Below are 22,244 nucleotides of genomic sequence, written 5' to 3'. Positions count from 1 at the left end.
GACTTGGCCTCCACTGCCCTCTGAGGCAGGGAATTCCACAAATTCACAACTCTCTGGGTGAAAAAGTTTTTTCTCACCTCAGTCTTAAATGACCTCCCATTTATTCTAAGACTGTGGCCCCTGGTTCTGAACTCGCCCAACATTGGGAACATTTTTCCTGCATCTAGCTTGTCCAGTCCTTTTATAATTTTATATGTTTCTATAAGATCCCCCTCATCCTTCTAAACTCTAGTGAATACATGATTAGTCTTTTCAATCTTTCCTCATATGACAGTCCCGCCATCCCAGGGATCAATCTTGTGAACCTACGCTGCACTGCCTCAATCACAAGGATGTCCTTCCTCAAATTAGGAGACCAAAACTGTTCGCAATACTCCAGATGTGGTCTCACCAGAGCCCTATACAACTGCAGAAGAACCTCTTTACTCCTATACTGAAATCCTCTTGTTATGAAGGCCAACATTCCATTAGCTTTCTTCACTGCCTGCTGTAGCTGCACGCCAACTTTCAGTGACCGGTGTACAAGGACACCCAGGTCTCGCTGCACCTCCCCCTTACCTAACCTAACCCCATTGAGATAATAATCTGCCCCCTTGTATTTGCTCACATTTATCTATAATTATACTGCATCTGCCACGCATCTGCCCATTCACTCAACCTGTCCAGGTCACCTTGCAACCCCCTAACATCCTCTTCACAGTTCACACTGCCACCCAGCATTGTGTCATCCACAAACTTGCTAGTGTTGCTCCTAATTCCCTCTTCCAAATCATTAAAATATATGGTAAACAGTTGTGGCCCCAACACCGAGCCTTGCGGCACTCCACTCGCCACTGCCTGCCATTCTGAAAAGGGCCCGTTCACTCCTACTCTTTGCTTCCTGTCTGCCAACCAATTTTCTATCCACGTCAACACCCTACCCCCAATACCATGTGCTCTAATTTTAGTCAACAGTCAACCATGTGGGACATTATCAAAGGCTTTCTGAAAGTCTAGATACACTACATCCACTGGCTCCCCTTTATCCATTTTACTTGTCACATCCTCAAAAAATTCCAGAAGATTAGTCAAGCATGATTTCCCTTTCATAAATCCATGTTGTTTTGTATTGTATTGTATTCAATTTATTGTCATTATCTCATATTAGAGACAACAAAATGAATTGACGGACTAATCCTTTTACTGCTATCCAAATGCCCCATTATTACCTCTTTAATAATTGACTCCAGCATCTTTCCCACCACCGAAGTCAGGCTAACTGGTCTGTAATTCCCCGCTTTCTCTATCGCTCCTTTCTTGAAAAGTGGGATAACATTAGCTATCCTCCAATCCACAGGAACTGATCCTGAATCTATTGAACATTGGAAAATGATCACCAATGCGTCCACTATTTCTAGAGCTACCTCCCTGAGGACCCTGGGATGCGGACCATCAGGCCCCGGGGATTTATCATCCTTCAGTCCCATTAGCCTACCCAATACGATCTCTCGCCCAATGAAAATTTCTTTCAGTTATTTCACTTGTTGTGTTTGTCCTCCCAGCTGATCCTCAGAATCCTTCATAAGGATCTTTGATGGTATTGTTCCAGGGCTCTCAGGTGCCTGCTGTAGGTGGCCTATGACTCAACTCCATACAACAGGGTGGAGTGGACAACGACTCTGTAGACCAGCAGTTTTGTTTGAGCCTTTAGGTCTCGGTCTTCAAAGACTCTTTTCCTGGCGTAGGCTGCGCTGGCACAACTCAAGCGATGGTTGACCTCAGAGTCAATGTCAGCTTTTAAGGAAAGAATGCTGCCAAGGTAGGGGAAGTGGTCAACGTTTTCAAGAGTGGTGTCGTCCACTTTTATAGTGGGCTGGATAGACGGCTGGTTGGGTGGAGGTTGATGTAGGACCTGGGTCTTCTTGATATTTAAGGCTAGGCCCATGGCTCTGTACGTCGTGGTAAAGGCATTCAGGATGCCCTGGAGGTCTTCTGCAGAGTGTGGTGTAATGGCACAGTCGTCCGCATACTGAAGCTCCATGATGGCGGAGTTACTGACTTTGCTCTTGGCCCTCAACCTATTAAGGTTGAAGAGCCCACCGTCAGTTCTGTAGAGGATTGGGATCCCCCTGTGGCAGCTCTTCACCAATGAGGTGAAGTATGGCAGCAATGAAGACGACAAACAGGGTGGGTGCGCTGATGCATCCCTGTTTGACCCCCGCTTCCACCGTGAAGGGCTCGGACTCAGAGCCGCAGTTGCTGAGCACTGTGACCGACATGCTATCATGTAGAAGCCTCAATATTCTGATGTACTTGTCGTGACAACCGTACCTTGATAGTACGCTCCAAAGAGCCTGGCGGGCAACCAGGAAAAGCCTTTGTCAGGTTTATGAAGGCCGTGTACAAAGGCTGCCTTTGTTCACAGCATTTTTCCTGGAGTTGGCGTGCTGTGAATATCATGTCTCCTGTAGCTCTGGATGGGCAGAAGCCACACTGTGATACTGGGAGTACCTCCTCAGACAGTGATAGAAGTCGGTTTGTGAGGACACGAGCAAGGACTGTGCCTGTTGTTGACAGGAGCGAGATGCCCCTGTAGTTTTAACAAACACTATATATTTGCCTGATCTTGCAACTACACTGTTTAGTTTAGAGATACAGTGCGTAAACAGGCCCTTCGGCCCACCGAGTCTGCACCGACCAGCGATCCCTGCACATTAACATTATCCTACACACACTAGGAACAATTTACACGTACACCAAGCCAATTAGCCTACAAACCTGTACGTCTGGAGTGTGGGAGGAAACCGAAGATCTTGGAGAAAACCTACGCGGGTCATAGGGAGAACGTACGAACTCTGTACAGACATCACCCGTAGTCGGGATGGAACCTGGGTCTTTGGCGCTGCAACTGCACTGCTGCGCCACTGTGCCACTCCTGTTACTATACAACTACACTGTTGCAATACTTCAACCAGTGACATATAACTCTGACACAGCACATTTGTTGAAACTTGTGTATGATATTTGAAATTATAGAGTAGGAGCCAAAATCAGCTACATAATGAACAATGGTTACAAAAAAAGGCCATTTCATCTGTCCCATGAACACTGTTAAGAAATTATGCTTGAACTGAGACAGTGAGCTCTCAATGATGTGAAAGCTTTAATGATTTTTAGTGGGCAGATGATTTATTTTGGTTGTAAACCATATGCCTATGTTAACGAACCTTGGTCCAAAGTCAACTAACAATGGTTGTTGTTGGAATGCAATGGGTGGCCAATCCCTGCTCTCAAAGTGTTCAAATATAATAGTCAAATATAAACATTAAAATCAAAGCAATTGGCACGGTTGCTGTACGAGAATTCAGGTGAAGGAAGTGGACAGGTACATGGATAGGAAAGGTTTAGAAGGATATGTACCAAACAAAGGCAAGTGGGGCTAGTGTAGATGGGGCATCGTGGTCAACATGGACAAGTTGGGTTGGAGGAACTGCATCAAGCAGTATGACTATGATTAAGTGAATGTTTGGAAATAGTAGATGATAATTGTCTCGTTACATCAATGAAGATAGCTGAGTGAACACAGAAAGATATTGTTGTATGAATAAAAAAAGGATTGACTTAACCAGGCAAATGTCGAAATGAATTAGCTATACTACTGCGGAAGGCAGGAGCTTCTGGAATAACCAATTTGTGTTCAGTGAATTACACGGGGATTGCTGGTCGGTGTGGGTACGGTGGGCCGAAGGGCCTGTTCTCACGCTGTATCTCTAAACTAAACTCAATGCAGTTGGTTAGAGAGTTAAATAATGCAGGTGATCATGTTCCAGCAGCCCACTGTGTTACTTCATGTTACACATTGTTGCCTGATTTACCCTTGGTGTGTGTAGTCACATACATCACAACCTTACCTGATGAATTTAGGAGGATATGGTCACTAACTCCTCATGTTACAGTGGAGTAATGCAACGAGACCTTTGCAATGGCAGGTGTTTTACCTGCGGCATTTGCTCCACGATCATCCTTAATATATTCACTCAATGAAAATGCCAGGGGGAAGAGAACGTCAGCTAAATGGTGAGATTTTAATCCCCAGAAATGGAGTTCCTGGTTGCGTCACCATGTTCAGGGCTTGTGCCTCTTGGGCGACCTAATCCGCGAGTTCTGGCGAGTTTGCCCTCGACTCATACTCGCAGCATGGTCGACACGAGGTCATAGGAGGTCTTCGTAACTCTCCTTCATGCTTGCGAGTCGTCTCCGCGTACTCGAGGCCTCAGCTAGGTCGCGGCATATTTTTCAATATGTTAAAAAATGCCCGCGAGTAAAAAATGCCCATGGAGAAAAACTAAACTTATTTTAGTCGTAGATTTAGTCGTAGTAGGTCATAGTAGGTCGGCATGTTAGTCGTAGGTAATCGAGGGTAGTCACAGGTAGTCGTAGATAGTCTTCATCATAGTCGAAGGGAGGTCGTAGGGAGGTCGAAGGAAGTCGAAGGAAGTCGTCTTCACTCTCCACTATTCGGTGTCCAATTTTCCCGAAGTTAGTTGTAGCTAGTCGAAGCTGGTTGAAGCTAGTCTTCCACATAGTCGAAGGAGGTCTTCAACATGACATTTTTTCAAATTCTTCTAAACTCGCCAATTAGGTTGCCCAAGTGGAACAGCCCCTTAACATAGTCTTTCAATGTGAATTTGAGAACTGGGTAACAAGGAACCAGATGCTAGGGTAGCACTATACACAGAGACAGAGAAAACAGAAGTTTTTTGTTTTTTTTTTTGTTTTTTTTTAATTTATTTATTAGAAGTAGACATATTATAAAATGTAGTTACATATTATAGTAAAAAAACTTTTCATATACATCAGTCATACATTATTAAAATTTTCCATTATCAATTACTTCTGCTTCTAGTGTTTTTATTTTTTATAGAAAGAGGGAAAAAGAGAGGGTAGAAAGTTACAAATAAAAAAGAAAGCAAAAAAAAACACAACAGAAAAACAAGGGAGGTGGATTGGGTTACCTGTAATACATCAATGGAGATAGGTTCGTAGGTTATAAAGTATAGCTTTTCATCTATTCCTGAGTTCAAGTTTCAGCTGGGTCCTCGTGCTGTGCCAATCTATCCCTTCAGATAGTTAATGAATGGAGCCCAAATTTTATGGAAAAGATCTTGTTTGTCCATTAAGACAAGTCTAATTCTTTCTAAGTATAGGGTCTCCGACATTTCCGTAATCCACATTTTAATTGTGGGGGTTGTAGGGCCTTTCCAAAATTTTAATATTAATTTTTTTCCGGTTATTATACTGTAGTTGAGGAAATTTCTTTGGTTTGTTGTGAGTGTTAAACTTTGTTCTGATATTCCAAGTATTATTAATTTTGTGTCTGGGTCCAGTTTTGTATTAATAACTTCTGAAGTTATTTAAAAAATATCAGTCCAGAAATGTTTAAGTTTTATACAGTTTGCAAACGTATGTGTTAAATTAGCCTCTAAATGTAGACATTTATCACAAATAGGAGAGATTTGTGGGAAGATTCTATTTAGTTTTATTTTAGAGAAGTGTAGTCTATGTAAGACCTTGAATTGTATTAAAGTATGTCTGGCATTTAGTGAACATTGATGTATTTGTTGTAAACTTTCGTCCCACATATCTTTCGTGATAGGATGACCTATTTCATTTTCCCATTTGTATCTGTATGGTTCGTTCGGTGGTACCTCGTTATTTAGTAGGGTGTTATAAATATAAGCTATTAGTTTTTCAGTATTAGGATGCTTGTTCAGACATTCATCAAGAATTTCTGATTCCCTATTCCTGTAGACTTGTGTATTAGATTTAACATAATCTCTAATTTGTAGATATCTGAAGAAATTATTTGAGTGCAGTCCATAATTCTGTTGTAACTCTTGAAATGAAAGAAAAGTACCTTTCCCATAAAGATGTCCTATATTTTTGATTCCATAATTTTTCCATTGTGTGAAACCTTTGTCCATAAAGGATGATTTGAATAAAGGATTATTTACAATGGGAAGGCAGAAGTTTTATTTTAATGAAGAGTGATATTCACCCACAGGGTACAGTTCACCCACTGGATCAGACGACCAGCAGTCCCAAAGTGAATTAATATTTCTTCACTCTGTTGCTAAATTCCAGGCGTGCAATGCAGTTTCACAACAGAAATGTCCGTGAAGTTTGCACAATGTTTGGAAAGTGTTCAGCAATTAGCCAATATTTTTTACCACATTACACATGGCATAATATTCGGACAAATGAAATGTTATCAAAGATAGACGCCAAAAACTGGAGTAACTCAGCGGGTCAGACAGCATCTCTGGAAAAAAGGGATAGGTGACGTTTTGGGTCGAGACCCTTCTTCATACAAATATTATCAAGCTATATTTCAACACAACAATAACAATAACAGCGACTTGCATTTTTATAACATTGCCCAAGATATCAGCCATGATCACATTGAATGACGTTGCTGGCTCGAAGGGCCAAATGACCTACTCCTGCACTTATTGTCTATTGTCTATTGTCCACCCACGCCAGGCCCCTTGTTCCTTCCGTGTAGCTGAGGTAGGTACTTTCACAATATTTAAGAAACATTTGGACTGGTACATAGATAAGAAAAGTTTGGAGGGTCAAACACAGGCAGGTGGGGTCAGTGTAATTGCAAATTGGTTGGCATGGGCAAGTTGGGCCGAAGGGCCTTTTTCCCCGCTGTATGACTCTATGACTGCATCTTTCTCGCACTCTTTTCAGTTTAATGCCATCCTTCCTAATGTTTAGATGCTCAGCTCCAGAATCGATGGGATATTCAGGGGATCCCGTGAGCCGACTTCAGTGGAGGCTGCATCAGCACGAGACATCGCCTGGAATATTTATTATAGGGTCCTATTAATGAAATATGGTTTGATGAATTATCCGGCTGATATTTTAATGGCTTCCTAGCACACTGAAAATGTCCTAATGAATCGGCCAAGTAGGTCAAGAGCATGAATTCAGAAGACGTCGACCATGCGGAATTTGTTGAATGACTTGCGCAGAATGCAAGTTACATAAGGTATCTTTATCTTGTGTGATCATGAGCACATTTATCCAGTTCCAATGCTTGCAGCCTCTTCCGCTGCATATCCTTTTATTGCCGACTGGCTGCTCACAAAATGTCAAACTACGACTTGCTACGCTGACTTTCGAAAGATTCAGCATGAAAGGTGGATGAGTGATGCTTCAAAGCAGAAAGTAAACATTGTCATTTATTCTCATGCATTATCTTTGAGTTGCTAATGACTGTTGATATTTGTTTCCGCACCTTTGTATTCAAACTATGCCTTTAGCAGACACCTGCAGCTGTTTCAATAGGAGGAAACCACAGAGCTTGGGAAAAAAAACCCCTCTCAATATTGGAAGGAGAGTATAAAGCAGTGACATTATCATTGGCATTAAGATGGACCTAAAATGCTGGAGTAACTCAGCGGGACAGGCAGCATCACTGCATAGAAGGAATAGGTGATGTTTCAGGTCGAGACCCTACTTGAGACCCGAAACGTCACCCATTCCTTCTCTTCAGAGATGCTGCCTGTCCCGCTGAGTTACTCCAGCATCTTGCGTTTATCTTCAGCTTAAACCAGCATCTGCAGTTCCTTCCCACACACATCATGGGATTTCATCCTGATTTCATTTTACCTTGTGATTTGTCGCCTGATTTACATACATAATACTTTTGTGGCTTTGTCATATAACCATATAACCATATAACAATTACAGCACGGAAACAGGCCATCTCGGCCCTACAAGTCCGCGCCGAACAATTTTTTTTCCCTTAGTCCCACCTGCCTGCACTCATACCATAACCCTCCATTCCCTTCTCATCCATATGCCTATCCAATTTATTCTTAAATGATACCAACGAACCTGCCGCCACCACTTCCACTGGAAGCTCATTCCACACCGCTACCACTCTCTGAGTAAAGAAGTTCCCCTTCATGTTACCCCTAAACTTCTGTCCCTTAATTCTGAAGTCATGTCCTCTTGTTTGAATCTTCCCTATTCTCAAAGGGAAAAGCTTGATCACATCAACTCTGTCTATCCCTCTCATCATTTTAAAGACCTCTATCAAGTCCCCCCTTAACCTTCTGCGCTCCAGAGAATAAAGACCCAACTTATTCAACCTATCTCTGTAACTTAGTTGTTGAAACCCAGGCAACATTCTAGTAAATCTCCTCTGTACTCTCTCTATTTTGTTGACATCCTTCCTATAATTGGGCGACCAAAATTGTACACCATACTCCAGATTTGGTCTCACCAATGCCTTGTACAATTTTAACATTACATCCCAGCTTCTATACTCAATGCTCTGATTTATAAAGGCTAGCATACCAAAAGCTTTCTTTACCACCCTATCTATATGAGATTCCATCTTCAAGGAACTATGCACGGTTATTCCCAGATCCCTCTGTTCAACTGTATTCTTCAATTCCCTACCATTTATCATGTACGTCCTATTTTGATTTGTCCTGCCAAGGTGTAACACCTCACATTTATCAGCATTAAACTCCATCTGCCATCTTTCAGCCCATTTTTCCAAATGGCCTAAATCACTCTGTAGACTTTGGAAATCCTCTTCATTATCCACAACACCCCCTATCTTGGTATCATCTGCATACTTACTAATCCAATGTACCACCCCTTCATCCAGATCATTGATGTACATGACAAACAACAAAGGACCCAACACAGATCCCTGAGGCACCCCACTAGTCACCTGCCTCCAACCCGACAAACAGCCATCCACCATTACCCTCTGGCTTCTCCCATTCAGCCACTGCTGAATCCATCTTGCTATTCCTGCATTTATACCCAACAGTTTAACCTTCTTAACCAACCTTCCATGAGGAACCTTGTCAAAGGCCTTACTAAAGTCCATATAGACAACATCCACTGCTTTACCCTCGTCAATTTCCCTAGTAACCTCTTCAAAAAATTCAAGAAGATTAGTCAAACATGACCTTCCAGGCACAAATCCATGTTGACTGTTCCTAATCAGACCCTGTTTATCCAGATGCTTATATATATTATCTTTAAGTATCTTTTCCATTAATTTGCCCACCACTGAAGTCAAACTAACAGGTCTATAATTGCTAGGTTTACTCTTAGAACCCTTTTTAAACAATGGAACAACATGCGCAGTACGCCAATCCTCGGGGACTATTCCCGTTTCTAATGACATTTGACAATGGCATTTTCATTTGTGCAATGAACATATTATACAGACTTCCACAGTCCTTTATGTGCACTTTGGATTAAAGGTTTATCAGCTGCCTCAAAATTTGGCCAAGAATCAGAACCAAACTGCAAATCAGCTGTAGAGTGTGTTGCTCTCGAGTCTGCTATTATTTCCATTCAATGCCTTCATGGATCAGTTCCTGCACTTTTCGGGTCAAGTGTCTTCTTCAGACTGATTCAATCTTTCCCATTCCTTCTCTCCAGAGATGCTGTCTGTCCCGCTGAGTTACTCCAGCATTTTGTGCCTATTTTCGATTTAAACCAGCATCTGCAGTTGCTTCCTACACAGCAATATGGTAAATACTGGACTGGCTGTTTTAATGACTGGAACATTTAGTGGTTAGGACTCTGGCAACAACTCGTGGCTGGCACAGTGGCAACAAATTGTGGGCAGCACAGTGGCACGGTGGCAGAGTTGCTGCCTTAAGGGCTTGTCCCACTTAGGAGACCTCCACCGCGACCTCTGGCGACCTTAAGCGACTTCAAAACAAAATCAAGGTCGCGGTGACCTACGACCTCCTACGACCATTCACGACTATATGTACAACCTCCTACGACTATGTTAAAGACCTCCCTCGACTCTGAAGAAGACCTCCTTCGATCTCCTTCGACTATGTTGAAGACTGGCTTCGACCATGTACGTTTTACTCGAGGATGGTCTCTGGCAAATTGGTCCGTGAATGAGCACGACCCCCTTCCACCTCCAGAGGACCCACACACCAAAAACCAACAACGACCAGTGACGAGTGTCTGCAGCTCAAATGATCACCTGATAAAATGTAATGTCGGCATTTTTTCTCACTAAAAAATACCTCACAGTTTTTTTTTTAAATCATTCTGAACCATGCAAGCAAGGAAGGGTGTTAGTAAAAGTACAACTACTGCTGTTTGCAGTAGCCCTTTTGCTTCAGCAGCCTTTTAAGAAAGGCAGAAGGGGAAGAGCAAGGGTGAAGGGGAAGCACAAGAAGAGGTCTCAATGGGTGAATGGAGATGATGTGATGGACTGTTCCAGTACACCAGATGACTGGAAGAGATGGACCTTTAAGCACACATGTGGGGCAGTGGATGGCAAGCATGACATTCTTGTCCCTGTCCCTGTTCCCGTTATTTTCCTTTTCGTACAGGATGGCATTTTGCTGGAACCATTCCTCAAGGTCCCCCTCCTGCTGCCTGGTGAAGGTGTAGGGCATAACCTTCCTCACCACCAATGGGGCTTCTGCCTCTGATGCTGTGTCAGGCACAGGAGAAAGGGCTGCTTTGCTGCCTTCAAATGAGACAATGAAGGATGGGGTGGTAGGGTAGGGACATGTACTACCACCCTGGTCTCCTCCTCCAGGGGTCTCTCATGCAGGGCTACCTCCTCCTGCACTATCACCTCCTGTGGCATCACCTCCTGCCACTCCTCCTCCTGGGTGGGCAACACCTGCATGGCAGGTTTTTTTTAGGGATGTGCCCTCCCCCTGTGCTGCTGCCTTTTTGGTGCCATCTCTAAAACACAAGCCTCCTCTCCAGAAAACTCTCCAGCTACGAATGAACCTGCCTTGGAGTGACAGAGGTGACGTTCTGCTGTTTAAATTACCTTTTTTTTCTACTGGCCTTTCTTCACCCCAGAGCTATTACCTTCGACTACCTACGACTAGCATCACGACCTACTACGACCGGCTTCGACTAGACCTACGACTAAAAATATTATCAACTTTTCCCACTGCGACCTATTTTTAGTGGCGGTCAATTTTGAACATTTCGAAAAATACGCCGCGATCTAGCTGAAGCCTCGACTAGGCGAAGCCCCGCTCTTCACCATGAAGGAGAGTGACGAAGACCTCCCGCGACCTCGTGGCGACCTTGCCGCGACTATGGGTCGCGGGCAAACTCGCCAGAGGTCGCGGTGGAGGTCGCCCAAGTGGGACAGGGGCTTTACACCCCCAGAGACCCGGTTCGATCCTGACGACGGGAGCAGTTGGTACAGTTAGTCTGTTTACCCCATGAGTTTTCTCCGGGTGCTCTGGTTTCCTCCCACATTCCAAAGACGAGCAGGTTTGTAAATTAATATGTGTAGGAAGGAACTGCAGATGCTGGTTTACCCTGAAGAAAGACACAAAATGCTGGAGTAACTCGGCGGGACAGGCAGCATCTCTGGAGAGAAGGAATGGGTGACGTTTCTTGTCGACCATTCCTTCTCTCCAGAGATGCTGCTGCCTGTCCCGCTGAGTTACTCCAGCAATTTGTGTCTACCTTCAGGTTTGTAAGTTAATTGGTTTCTGTAAATAGTCCTTAGTGTGTCGGATGGAAGTAGTGTACAGGAGGATCGCTGGTCGGCATGGACTCAGTGGGCCGAAGGGCCTGTTTCCATGCTGTATCTCTCAACTAAACTGCACTAGACTCCCTGCTCTCCTACAGAACAGCGTCAGGGGATCAGATCAATCCATGCGCAAGGATAGACCGGCTCTTAGTTTAAAACCTCAACTCAAACCATAAACTCAGCAGTACTTCGAACAGTGCAGTGGCCCCCACTCCAGTTCTGCTGGAGTGCCAGGTTGGTATTTTTAATCCCATTTGTCATCAGTGTGGGACTGGAACCCACGAATGTCTCGTTGTGAAACAGGAATGTTCCTAGCTGAGTCACACTGCTCCATTCACTCGACAAACAATAAAGAAGCTTGGAACTGCGGAATAGAATCGCCTCTGTACCTTGAATCATGTTACACCGATTTTTATTTGAAAAAATATAATTGGTGACCAGACGATGACTTTAAATTATCGTGAAGTTGGCTGGCGGCAAAATAGCTGAAGGACACCTGTGCACAGTTAATATGCTGCAAGGGAGGTACATCAAAGAGTCCACATGTGAACAGTTGCCAGGGTAAAATACTGCACTACATCCGTTAGACCCAATAAAATCTTAATGGGGAAAGGTCACCCGGGCTATTTAGATCTGTTTTTAATACAAGGGAAAGCTATTTTGCAATGTGTTTGTCACATGCATGGGCACTAAGTGATTGCAGAGAGAGAGAGAGAGAGAGAGAGAGAAGGAGAGAGAGAGAGAGAGAGAGAGAGAGAGAGAGAGAGAGAGAGAAGGAGAAAGAGAGAGAAAGAGAGAGAGTGTGTTAAGTGAAAAAAAACTTTACTGTGAAGAAACGTTTCTCATTTATGATTTTAGCAGTCAATCGTGTGAGGTTTAGCACAGGATTCTGCTCCACATTATTTAATAGCTCGTTGGTTTACCAAGGAAGCATGTACGACAAACGCCTCATTCACGACTCATTAGCTCCCGGGGCAGAGATTTCCGTCGCCACTCTGCCAACCGGCAGCCGATCCTTGGACCAAAGACGGCCGGAGGATTTTCTGCCTCCTGCACGATCACCGAATTTTCCCAACCGAGGGTTTCAGCAGAGGAGATCAGAAGAGCACCTTCACCCCCTGCCCACCCTCAACCCCCTCCCTGAATGAAATGCAGGCCTTTTAAAATTCTCCACAGCATCCACGTTGAGCCGGCCTTTGTTGTCACTAATTCGCACCATGAGGAGACCCCTGCCTCAGCTGGGAGTAGGGGACGCACCATCTTTCATGGCTACAAACACTGCTGTGGCTCCCGTGGCCTGCGCTAGTTAACTTGTGTTCTCCAGGATGAGTTATTCCCTCAAGGTGCACCCATCTAGTTAACAGAAACCCTGTTTTTCTTTTATGGAATCAATTACCCAAAACAGATGTCAAGCAAGTATCCAGATTCCTTCTGTTCTTTTTTTGGGGGGGGGGGGGGAATGAATGTAATTATTTTTTTGCTTGAAGTGAACTGCAGGATTAACAAAGTTAGCAGCGGGTGCCTTCTTCAATTTTACTTCCCTTAATTGGTTCCTTCTTTATTGTGTTAGAAAATCTTTCAATGGGAGCTGTAGTCTTCTTCTCCTTCAGTTGAGCCACCAATATTCATCCGTTGGTCTACACAGTGACATGGTGGTCTTGTATAGTGTTGAGCTTGGCCATCACACTCAAGCCCGATCTCATCCGATCAAGGTCCACATTTAACCCAATGAAACCCTGCCCAGATTGGGTACAGCACTGAATTCAAGATGATCAAAATCAAGCTGCAACAAACATGTCTGGCATAACCTGTAATTCCACCGGATATGAAATGTTTTGGAGAGACCTCCTACATGTATGTAGGAAAGAACTGCAGATGCTGGGTAAATTGAAGAGAGATACAAAATGCTGGACTAACTCAGGCAACATCTCTGGAGAGAAGGAATGGCTGACTGATCAGACTGATGTCAGAGGAGTGGGCGGTACACAGATAAAATGTAGTCAGAGACAGTATGACTGGGCGGAGAACTGGGAAGGGGGAGGGGATGGAGAAAGAGGGAAAGCAAGGGTTACTTGAAGTTAGAGAAGTCAATGTTCATACTGCTAGGGTGTAAGCTGCCCAAGCAAAATATGAGGTGCTGTTCCTCCAATTTGTGCTGGGCCTCACTCTGGCAATGGAGGAGGCCCAGGACAGAAAGGTCAGATTGGGAATGGGAGGGGGAGTTAAAGTGCTGAGCCACCGGGAGGTCAGGCAGGTTAATGCGGACTGAGGGGAGGTGTTCAGCGAAACGATCGCCGAGCCTACGCTTGGTCTCGCCGACATACAGGAATTGACACCTGGAACAGCGGATACAGTAGATGAGGTTGGAGGAGGTGCAAGTGAACCTCTGCCTCACCTGGAAAGACTGTTTGGGCCCTTGGATGGTCGAGGAGGGAGTTAAAGGGGCAGGTGTTGCATCTCTTGTGGTTGCAGGGGAAAGTACCTGGAGAGGGGGGGTTTCCTAATAATGTTTGTCTTTCTGGGTGTTTGCCGAGCCATCCTCGCTTGACATGACACAACAAACATAGATGAACTGCTCATTCCATTTCCTGTCACAGGAAGGTGGACACTAAAAGCTGGAGTTTCTCAGCAGGTCAGGCAGCATCTCTGGAGAAAAGATGGTCGAGGCCCTTCTTCAGACTGAGAGTCAGAGGAGAGGGAAATGAGAGATATAGACGGTGATATAGAGAGATCTAGTGTCAGTGGAATCTTGCTTTGTGTAATGTGGCAGAGACATTTAGCTCCGCACACATAACTACTCAAACATAATTTATTGGCTATGACGTGCTCTGGGGATAAGGGGATATATAATGAGAGTTATTCCACAGGATTAAAATGTGCCATTTGTGACAATGTTCAAAGTTCAGATTCTCTAAATATGGTCAGGTATTTAGAATAGTCTAATGCATGCTGCTCAGAGTATCTACACTTGTGTTTCCTGGTATGGGCTAGAAATTATGAAAAATCACTATCTGGACACATCATTAAATCACTACAGATGATTTCCTCCGTTCTGTGAATTGAGACCTAAACTATTTTCTGCAGAACATGTTGGTGATTCATTTTATGTGGAATATGTGGAAAAAAAAGTGTTCCTGTCACCCTGGAGTTCTATATCCCACTGACAGTTCAAGATGTAAAATTATGTTAGTATTGAACCAAGATAGACACAAAAAGCTGGAGTAACTCAGCGGGACAGGCAGCATCTCTGGAGAGAAGGAATGGGTGACGTTTTGGGTGGAGACCCTACTTCAGTCCCGCTGAGTTATTCCAGCTTTTTGTGGGTAGACAAAAGTGCTGGAGAAACTCAGCGGGCGCAGCAGCATCTATGGAGCAAAGGAAATAGGCAACGTTTTGGGCCGAAACCCTTCTTCAGACTGATCACGTTTCAGGCCGAAACCCTTCTTCCGACTGAGTGTCTATTTTCTGTTTAAACCAGCAACTGCAGTTCTTTCCTACATACTTAGTATTGAACCATAGCTTTTTGTGTCTATCTTCGGTTTAAACCAGCATCTGCAGTTCCTTCCTACATACTTAGTATTGAACCATATCTCCTCTACAATGTGTGAGCTTCCAAGAACAGATGGATGGTTGCCTTGAAAGAACTCCATGACATCAGGACTGGCTCGCCCACTGCTTCCACATGAGTTAACAGCACAACTGTTAAAGAGGCAGTTCTATCATTGAAGTGCGGAATTTCCCAAATTCCTCTGACGTTGTACATTGTGCAATAGGAAGCTAGATTGTAACCACTCGTATAAAATAGGCTGGTGCAGACCAACAGCTATTCTTGAGGTTAAGTCCTAGTGGAAGTAGTACGCCACAGCTCAGTCAATGGATTTGGGAAGTCAAGGAGGAAACCAGTTAGATGCTACCTGAGCGTACCAGCAGCCTGAACCTTGTTACAGGAACAAACCAGACACAACAAGGGGGGGATCAGCACCAGCAAAGATTATGTCCATGAAGAGAGGGAAGTGGATAAACCTTCTGCATCAAAGGGAAAAGGGAGTTGTAAATGAGATTGAAAATAGGCTGGAAAAAGATAACGCCAATGGGTTTACCAGTGCTCTTGGAATAATACATAAAGTCTAAAAAATGGAATTAATGAACGGACAGCACTGAGAGACATTTTCATGATATCGTAGCCATCAGGGAAACTTGGCTTAAAGAGAGAATGGGAGAACAATATCCTTGATCACAGGGTTTTCACATGACAAGTAAAGGGAAATTGGGAATAATGATATTAGTTAAAGTAATTACATCTGTAGAAAATCAAATGATACATGGAATGTGGTTGAAGTGGTGAACACAGGAAGGGCAGTCACATGACCAGGAGTATACCAGAGCCCACCAAACACAGAAGGAGAACGAACAATGTTCCTGATGTTGGGGGAGTTCAGAAATGTTCCGCATGTTGGGGGAGTCCAGAAACAGGGGTCACAGTTTAAGAAGAAGGGGTAGGCCATTTAAGACTGAGATGAGGAAAAACGTTTTCACCCAGAGAGTTGTGGATCTGTGGAATTCTCTGCCACAGAGGGCAGAGGAGGCCAATTCACTGGATGTACAGTATTCAAAAGAGAGTTAAATATAGCCCTTCGGAATCAAGGGATATGGGGAGAAAGCAGGAACACGGTACTGATTCGGGATGATCAGCCATGATCATATTGAATGGCGGTGCTGGCTCGAAGGGCCGAATGGCCTACTCTTCCACCTATTTTCTATGTTTCTATAAGAGAAAATATATAGGTAAACTTTGCGGTACATTTAAGAGACTTTTAGATAGTCACATGTAAGTGCAGGGAATAGAAGGTTTGGATCATGTACAGGCAGATGAGATCAGTTTAACTTGACATCATGTTCGGCACAAACATTGCCCGTTCCTGCACTGTACTATTCTATGTTCTATGTGCTGAAAATTTTCACAGTAGTTATAGAATATTTCAAATGCCCTACTGTTAGCACATACAGAAAAAGTGTAAAATGTGGAGAGAGTGCAGAACATATTATGCATTGAAGTAAACATTTTAAAATCAGGATTCAAGAATGAACTGATGAAGCAGCTCCAGTTACAGAGAATGAAGCTGGGCTAGTGGAAGGAGATAGGATCAGGAGCATTTTGATAATAGTCATCATAAATCAGTTAGCTTAAGGGCCTGTCCCACTTAGGCGATTTGTTAGGCGACTGCCGGCGATTAGGCTGTCACCACATGGTTGCCGCTGTGTCACCTGTATGGTCGTGAGTAGTCTCCTCATTCGCCCAAAGAGTCGTTGCGTTTTTCTGGTCGCCGCTGGATTTTGAAATGTTCAAAACTTTTCGGCGACAGTCGGCGACCGCGGGCTTGTCGTAGCTTGTCTTCTCCTGACGTAGGTTGTCGTAGGTTGTCGCCAGGTGACGTAGGTTGTCGCCGGTGCTGACTTCGGTGAATTCCATTGTCGTAGTCGCCGGCAGTCGCCTAAGTGGGACAGTCGCATTAGTCCAGTCGCCGGTTTTTTGGCGACCTGCTATGACTATGATAGTTGCTGGCAATTGCCTAAAAATTTGCCCAGTGGGACAGGCCCTTTAATAATAGTAAAGGACATAACTAAGCCATGTGTATAATTTCTCATTTGCGATAGAGGCAATTTTACAAAGCTGTGTTGGAATTCAGCAAAATAAAATGTCAAATAAGAAACAGCAAAGACTAGAGAGCATGGCTTTAATATAAGAGGGGCAACGTTTAAAAAGGGATGTGTAGGGCACATACACAGAGAAGATGGAGGCTGCCTGGAACACTCTGCCACGGGTTGTGGTGGAGGCAGATATGATAGTGTTCCATAAGAGGCATTTAGATAGATTGGGAATAGAAGTATACAGATATAAGCAATACGTCCAAGCAAATTAAATAGCTTATCACAGACATTGTAGGTCGAATAACTTGTTCCTATACCGTGTCGGAAAGAACTGCAGATGCTGGTTTAAATCGAAGATAGACACAAAATGCTAGAGTAACTTAGGGGCACAGGAGAGAAGGAATGGGTGACGATTCGGGTCGAGAAGTCTGAAGTGGGGTCTCGACCATTCCTTCTCTCCAGAGATGCAGCCTGTCCCGCTACAACCAGAACTGCCAGGTTGATGCTCAGGCCTTCAGTCGGTGTTCAAGGAAGAGATGTAAGGGTTCAAAGAAAATGTGGTCTCCCAAATGTGGACATCTAATTATTGTGGAGCATACGGAGCTCAGTGATACATTTAGAAAGGAACGATTACAACGTATTACTACAACACATTCCTACAGCTACCGAGAGCAACGATGCTGCAGATCGCCAAGTCTACAAAGTGCAAGGCTGAAGCTCAATGGGAAATTAGGACGTTAAATGGAGCACATCAAATGAAAGAAAAGCCCCAAAATCTTGAATAAATACCTCGAGGGCAAGGATATAAGGAAAGAAAAAGTAATGTCTGAAGGTAGACATTGGCAAAGTCAGAGTTGGTGAAGATTATGTGGTTGAGGGAGGAGAGTGGGAACTATACGACTTGTAAAACATGGAGAGAGAGAAAACACTGGTACATTTAATAGTAGACACGTCACCAGCTCTGGATAAATGGTTTTCCAAACTGTGACAAGGCACATGGGTAGAACTAGCAGAGACATCGACCATTATTTTCCAGTCAGCTCCACCTACTGCAGTGGAAGGCATTGGATGTGTTCTTCTCTTGCTTGAAGGGGGAGAGGCTAAACAATTCTAGACCACGCAGCCGAACTGGCAAATTGCAAGGAAAAAAAGGCTGACTAATAATGCAAATTATTATGTAGATAGGCAGAGGTTAATGGGAAACAGGCAGCAAGGATTTGTCAAGGAAGACTGTGTTGAGCGAACATGATTGAATTTCTTTTTCGAGGAGGTACCGAGAGAATTGACGAGCGCCTCGCATTCAGTGATGTCAACATGGATTTCAGCGACACGTCTGACAAGTCCCCATGCACCAGACTGATCAATGAAGTAAAAGGCCACGGGAGCCATGGACTGGTGGTGATTGGATTGGCGATCGCTCCAGTGGCTCGAAGCAAAAGGTAAAGGCTCATGTGCAGGAAGAACTGCAGATGCTGGTTCAAACTGAAGTTAGACAGAAAAAGCTGGAGTAGCTCAGCGGGACAGGCAGCACCTCGAGAGAAAAGGAATAGGTGACGTTTTGGGTTACATAGAAACATCGAAAACAGGTGCCCTTCGAGCCAGCACCGCCATTCATGGCTGATCATCCAAAATCAGTACCCCATTCCTGCTTTCTCCCCAAATTCCTTGATTCCGTTAGCCCTAAGAGCTTTTATTAATTCTCTCTTGAATCCCGAAACGTCACCATTTCCTTTTCTCTGTCTGACCCGCTGAGTTACTCCAGATTTTAGTGTCTATCTAATGGATCATGTGACCAGAAGGCTACCTGCGGTGGGGATAGCCAGAGACCTGTGCTTGGTCTCGTCTTCTGCATGGTGCACATCAATAAGTTGGACATGCCTGCAGAGGCAATGATTAAGAAGTCCAATGAAGATACCATCATTGGCATGCAGTCTCTTGTGTCTCCCCGAGATCATGTAGGATCAGAATACAAGAGCCAAAATAGTGCAGGTTGAAGTTTGAAAGTATAGGAACGTCAAACAACTGCCAGAATGTATAAGAGCGGTAAGTGGAATGTAATGGAGAGGATGGCCACTGCAAACAAAGCAAAGAAACACAACATAAGTAGAAGGAAACAGGGAACTGGAGAAGTGGGGAACCACGATGGAGTGAATCCCCGCATGTCCTCGGACTGCTAGGCAAGGTGGTTGGGAACTGCATGCAATGTTTCCTATATTGTTTGAGGCTGAAGCGATTCATATCACCAGTTCGACCACAGCTTGGGATACAGTTCTGAACAATACATCACAGACATGGTGTAATTAGGCAGGAGAAGGGTGTAGAGATGTACGAGGAGCTCATCGGTTATGCTGTTCACAGGCTGCTTTCATAAGTTTGTATGTTCTAGGAGCAGAGTTAGGCCATTCGGCCCATCAAATCACCACCATTCAATCATGGCTGAGCCACCTCTCCCTCTCAACCCCATTTTTCTGCCTTCTCCCCATAACCCACTGACACCCGTACTAATCACCCTCAGTTTACCTTGAAACAGTGAATGAGGAGGAGAAGTTGAGTAGAAGTGTAAGATGACATGCAGGCCAGATCACATCAATAGGAATGGCCTGTTCCCCTTAGCAGAAAGAGGAAGACCCAGGGGCATATGCCTGAGGTCATTGGTAGTTGAGCTTCCAGAGGAAGTGGTGGAGGCAGGTTCGTTTTTATCATTTAAAAATAAATTGGATAGGTATATGGACGGGAAAAGAATGGAGGGTTATGGTCTGAGTGCAGGTAGATGGGACTAGGTGAGAGTAAGTGTTCGGCATGGACGAGAAGGGCCGAGATGGCCTGTTTCCGTGCTGTAATTGTTATATGGATGAACTACAAAGGAGAAATTCAGGAACCAAATTAGCTGACGTTTCCATCCCGGATTGACGAGCAACTTAATTTGCAGTAAGTTTTGAAAATTCAATGATTCAGCCAAACTAAAACAACATTTTTAATTTCCAGGCACGTTTTGTGGGCAATCTGCAGCGGTCCCAGCAAGGAATGTTAATGAAAGACTTGCACTTCCCAAAGTACAAACGGGCAGATCACACAGTGCTCAGACTTCACCGAAACCAAAGATAGACACAAAATGCTGGAGTAACTCAGCGGGACAGCCAGCATCCCTGGATAGAAGGAATGGGCGACGTTTTGGGTTGAGACTGACGTCTGGGGGGGTGGGGGGATGATATATAGGTAAGGAAGTGTAAGGTGTGAAAACAGGGCAAAGGGAATGGAGATCAAGGAACATGTAGAATAGATCATTGTTGGCTGGGAGAAGGTAACAACAAAGCAAACAGAGAGACTGGTGGGAGAACTCGGTAGAGCAGGGATGGAGAGAGAGGGTTACTTGAAGTTAGAGAAGTCAATGTTCATACCGCTGGGGTGTAAGCTGCACAAGCAAAATATGAGGTGCTGTTCCTCCAAATTGCGCTGGGCCTCACTCTGACAATGGAGGAGGCCCAGGACAGAAAGGTCAGTGTGGGAATGGGAGGGGGGAGTTAAGGTATTTAGCAAGCGGTTCTCCTTCACCGAAGCCGACCTCCACACTGCTGTTCATGCATCAAAGAGCTCTGCTGCACACAGGACAGACAAACCTCTGCCCCAAGAGATGGCAACATAAACGAGCAACATCATCTTTCACTTTCTGCCTGCAATCTAGGTTTATTTGTTCATTTACTGCATGGAGCGGCCAAGCAGAATAGCCCGAGGAAGTCGGCAGTGAGCAGCATCCCAGAGCCACTCTAGTCCTAGTTCAGCAAAGTTTTTACGGATTTATACCAGGCAGAGTGGTCAAAAATCATCTCCAGTTAATCAAACTGCCTCAATGAAATTCAGTATAAATGTGCCCCTTTATTATATAATTGTTTTTAGTGTAGTTTAGAGATACAACATGGATACAGGCTCTTCAGCCCACCGAGTCGGCAACGACCAGCGATCACCACACACTAGTTCTAACTACACAATTTACAGAAGCCAAGTTTTAACCTACAAACATGTACATTTTTGGAATGTGGGAGGAAACCGGAGCACCCGGAGAATGCCCACACGTCAGGTAACACATCAACAGCTGCTGGCAGCAGTTCTATTTTGGCTCGGATAATTTCTAGAATTCCGGTCCTAAATGATCCCAGTGGACTCAAGAGACTGCAGATGCATGAATCTTCAGCTGGGAACAGCTTGCTGGAGGCATTCAGCAGGTCAGGTGGCACCCATGGAGGGAATTGGACAGTCACCGTTTTGGGTCGGAGGTCCTTGGGCTGGAAGCCACTGCCCCATTTTTACCATGAACGTCCAATAATTTTTACGCCTCCATTCTTCTTTTCTCCCTCGAATCGAGACAGAGCCATTTCCCCTCCAGTAGCACTCTCCCCCCAACTCAAGGAACTTGACCTCACCCTCGACAACTTTTCTTTCGATTCCTCTGAACTTTCTTCAACTCAAAACTGTAGCCATGCAGGAAACAGAGATTACTTTAAATAAACCATCATCATTATGCACCTTCATAATCGGAACATTTAAGATTGTAATATTTATTTTAAATCAGCATATTTCCCAAGGTTGCAACATTAAAGACAAACAGGTTTAATGAACAAAAGAAACACTCGTAGAAAATGTATTTTCCAATTATCCTAAAAACAACGTACGAGGTGAGGATTAAATTTCAGTCATGCTATAATATTTGTGGAACACACACAGGAATATCCAATCGCTATACTCTTTGAGAAGAAGCGTCTGAAGAAGGGTCTCGACCCGAAACATCACCCATTCCTTCTCTCCAGAGATGATGCCTGTCCCGCTGAGTTACTCCAGCATTTTGTGTCTATCTTCGGTTGAAACCAGCAACTGCAGTTCCTTCTCACACTATACTCTTGGTTATGTGCAAGCTGGAGAGGGGCACCGTGGAGGGAAACTACTGGATCTCAAAGTACCACATGTTACTAAAGACAAATTACAGACGTACACTTGTGGTATACTGAGCTATGTTGGTGAACGATGGAGATACAGAGGGAAG

At 44.3% G+C, this 22,244-nt stretch overlaps 1 long non-coding RNA gene across 1 annotated transcript in view; it reads right to left on the bottom strand.

The window, feature by feature from the left end:
- The window catches only part of LOC116983470, a 64,905-nt gene extending 52,994 nt beyond the window's left edge, over positions 1-11,911 (bottom strand). The window contains exon 1 of the long non-coding RNA XR_004414699.1: positions 11,749-11,911. This is a non-coding gene — a long non-coding RNA (uncharacterized LOC116983470). The remainder of the gene's footprint in view (positions 1-11,748) is intronic.
- Positions 11,912-22,244: the final 10,333 nt, after the last annotated feature.

Source organism: Amblyraja radiata, chromosome 18, assembly GCF_010909765.2.
Source record: "Amblyraja radiata isolate CabotCenter1 chromosome 18, sAmbRad1.1.pri, whole genome shotgun sequence".
NCBI lineage: Eukaryota > Metazoa > Chordata > Chondrichthyes > Rajiformes > Rajidae > Amblyraja > Amblyraja radiata.
Note: the sequence above shows the minus strand (reverse complement) of the source record. Positions and strands in the feature narration are given on the sequence as shown.